Source organism: Austrofundulus limnaeus, unplaced genomic scaffold, assembly GCF_001266775.1.
Source record: "Austrofundulus limnaeus strain Quisiro unplaced genomic scaffold, Austrofundulus_limnaeus-1.0 Scaffold28, whole genome shotgun sequence".
NCBI classification, from domain to species: Eukaryota; Metazoa; Chordata; class Actinopteri; order Cyprinodontiformes; family Rivulidae; genus Austrofundulus; species Austrofundulus limnaeus.
This window is the reverse complement of record NW_013952430.1, coordinates 484,290-488,133: the sequence shown is the minus strand read 5'-3', so window position 1 is coordinate 488,133 and position 3,844 is coordinate 484,290. Positions and strand designations below refer to the sequence as shown.

At 39.7% G+C, this 3,844-nt stretch overlaps 1 protein-coding gene across 1 annotated transcript in view; it reads left to right on the top strand.

Moving 5' to 3' along the window:
• Window positions 1-3,844, top strand: part of LOC106515312 (regulating synaptic membrane exocytosis protein 1) — a gene marked incomplete at its 5' end in the record, with an annotated part of 131,292 nt that overhangs the window by 59,706 nt on the left and 67,742 nt on the right.

Here is a 3,844-nt window from a genome sequence, read left to right as displayed (position 1 = left end):
GCCATAATGACCGTAATGTTAGGAGTTTGGGATGCACTCTGCCGCGATCATCTTCATACGTTTGCTGTGTTTTGCTGGATTGCGACGTGATTTGTGTCATGTGCAGTTGTGATAGAATGCGTGTACACCAATAAACGATTCAGTAGTTATGAGCACTAACAGAGCCTAACTCTTCCTGGGTAACGCTGAGGCAGCTTTGAAAATCCCTTTGGAGTTGTGCAAATTCACCAAGCTCAAAAAGCAGATTTATAGCCATTTATAAAACACCTCATGTGTGATCCTGAAGGAATTATTTTGTATTATTACCTGAACTTCAGATAGTCTTGTATTTTACACTTTGTGCAGTCATATGCTTTAAACAGAGAGTCAGTATGTTTCTATCAATGCGGCCCTCTCCCACAGGATGACAAAGTTTGTTTAATCTTCCAGAATCTTTTGTAAAAGATAGCGCCCCCTAGGGGTGTGGCCAGGCTGACGAGCTGTGAGCTGACTGGAATGGAATGTTTTCCATCCATTCATTATCTATACCCGCTTCTTCCTTTCAGGGTCATGGGGTCACTGGTGCCCATATCCAGCATGTGCGAGGGGCGGGGTACACAAACGACCTTTCACTCCTAGGGAAAATTTAGAGTTACCAATTAACCTAACAGTCATGTTTTTGGTGTGTGGGAGGAAGCCGGAGTGCCCGGAGAGAACATGTAAACTCTACCCAGGATTTGATCCGGCGACCTTCTTGCTGAGAGGCGACAGCTCTACCAAATGAGCCACCGTGCCACCCAGAATGGAGTATTTTACTAAAGATTTTTAGAAGAGAATAAACTTGTTTTCTGCAAACTTATTCCGAGTTCCAATTATTGATCACGTTTTTCGTACAATCCTAAAGCAAAACCTAACAAGAGCAAATACATCAGGTTTGTTAGCGGTTGAATTCATCCAATTCTAACGTTTTCATAGCAACCTCAGCGTTTCCCCCCAAAAAATGAAAAAAATCCCGAAAAATGGCTTTGCACATTTGCACAATTTTTAACTACAAAATGGTCTATAGGGTGTCAGAATGGTATCCACTTCAACTTCTCATTCAACCACAATTAAACTAACTCTATCTAGGATATATCTGTATATGTTTTTATTTTTTAAACCAAGACGAGCCGGAATGAAAAAAATAACTAAAATGAAAAAGGAGTAATGACAATGGCATTCGACTCGTTACAATTTTTTAAATGTAACGAATAGAAAATACACATAATTGAGTGAAAATGTAGAGTAGAAGTAAAAAAGTTAGCTGAATTTTTTTTTTACTATTATTAAAAGTATAGATAACCAAAACTTTCTATACTTCTGCACCTACCTGTCATGTAAAAGCTGCTCCCAGGTCGACACAGAACAACTACTAAGCCTCACTGTGAGGAAAATAACATTTTACACTGTGGTAACAGCTCTCTTGTCAGATGAAGTGGGACAAATTACTTTGGTTTAACGTGTAAATATCAGATAATTTTAACCTTTCTTATATTCTATATTATATTATATATTAACCTTCCTGAACGAATGAAACCGTAGTTTTCTCAGCTGGTTAATTTCGGCTCCATGACACTTCCTGCCAGTGTTTAGTCACTACCTGAGCTCCTCAGCGGTCCACAGGAAAATGTCTTGTGACTGATGCTACATTAAAAGCTTCACGTTCACAGGAAGCTGACATTGATTAACTGCTGTTCTGTCTTTAGAGCAGACTCTGAGCTCCAGGTGCTATGACATCCATCAAGCGAATGTTTAGGATGAGGGTTCTGTTCGACCCGGTTTTAAACATCCTTGTGGCTGTAAGACGCTGTTTCCTTTTTTAGCTCGAGTCAGAGATCAGCTCAGCTCTGAGACTGCTGGCAGCTGAGATCTATTCAGGCATGGAAATCACTGGAAGATCAGGAAAACACACACATACGGGCAACATACATACTGTAGAATGCATGTACACACACACACACACACACACACACACACACACACACACTGCCTACTCATCCTCTGATAAAACAGCAGGAAGAAAACACCACACATGTGACTGTTGACTCACAACTTAACTGTTTTTGTTCTTGCAGGCACATGTTACAGTTTACAGATTATTTAGGCTCAAATTTGAAAACACCCATTTTTCCAAAAAAAAAAAAATCTTCATATAATTACATAACAGGCTAGAATTATTTGAAAAAATGTTTATCGCCCACCTCCTCTCAGGTCAGAGTTTCAAACTAAAATCATCAAATGTTGAGAAAAGGTAGTTATGGCAGTTTTTGTCGAACCTTGGAAAAAAGTTTTAATAAGTTATGGGAGATCTTTCAATTTACTTGTGCTCAGAGTATGTGCAGTGAATGACTCTCAGCTACTGCCACATCAAGTTTCAGCTCAATATCTGTAAACCTGATTGAGTCATTATAGTCATCTGTATCTTTTGAATATGATCACACAGATTCTGAGTCACTGGATCTTTTGTTATTTTCATGGATTATTTCTTATTTAATGTCAGAAGTTCACAAACTATTTATGCCCAGGCCCCCATTTGGTTTATGAAAAAATTCTGCACCCCCACCAAATTCCTGCGCCCACATCTCCAACACAGATCTTTTGTTTTCAAAATCCACTGCAGGACACTTCACCTGCCTTACCTGCTGGTGGTGGTCAGAGGGTGTGGTGGCGCTGGTGCGTGGCAGCCTCATGTCTGGGTGTGTGGCTGTAGTGTGAAGCGCTTTGGAGTTTGTAGGGACTTAATAAAGTGTTAGTTCTGGCCATTTACCATGTAAAAAAATGTTTTTGAATTTCAGGCAGTAGTTGCTGGGGCCCGGTCTAGGGTCATATTCTTTTCATTTTTTTTTTCTCAGATTTTTTGTCAATCGTAGCACAGAGACGGCAACACCCAGCTGCATGAAATTTGGTAGGAATATAGATGTGGCACACTTAGCAAACGGTTTTGTGATAAACCCCATATTTCAAGTGGGGTGCCATTTTAAAAGCTGGCATCTGGACATACAAAAATACTTATAGCTCAAAAACTATTCAGCATAGGAACTTCAGATTTTTTGTAGTTTAAGGCTTTGTCACACAGTGGCGTTTTATGCAACTTATGCTAACTTATGAAAAGTTTGGAGACATCGATATTAAAGATGGAATTTAAAAACCAACTGGAAGCTTGTACATATTGTAATGCAAACAAATTGATTAAATATATCATTTAGTGGAAAAAACATTTCATAAGTTGGCATAAGTTGTCAAAAATGTCATAGTGTGACAGGGCCTTTAGCTTTGATGAAGGGCTACCATTTCATGGCATAATTATGTTTCTGTGCAACAGCCATCATGCAGTAGGCAAAACAAATCAAAACACGATTGATAATTGTTATTTCAAGCCTGTACATGAAGTTTGATGCGCTCCTGCTTGGTGAACGCCGCCTCACATGGAGCCATCTCAGCCATTCTCTGTGACTCCGCCCCATCTTTCGCTCATGCTCAGCTCATTGTTGAAGGGTGTTTGTTTGACACATCTTCCTAAAACAAAAAGTAAATCCCACAACCACTAAAATCTGACATCACACCATGTGTGTTTACATTTTGTGAAGAAGGAAGTTGCACTCCATGTCTTTTGAGGATTTTGGGTCATTTCCTTCAGTGGTTCTTGGTGCAGCGCCCCCACAGGTGAGGGGGGGCAGGGTGTGGACAGTTTGTACACAAGATTTAGTTTGTTTGTTCACAAGGTTTAGTTTGTTTGTTCACAAGGTTTAGTTCGTTTGTTCACAAGGTTTAGTTCGTTTGTTCACAAGGTTTAGTTCGTTTGTTCACAAGGTTTAGTTCGTTTGTT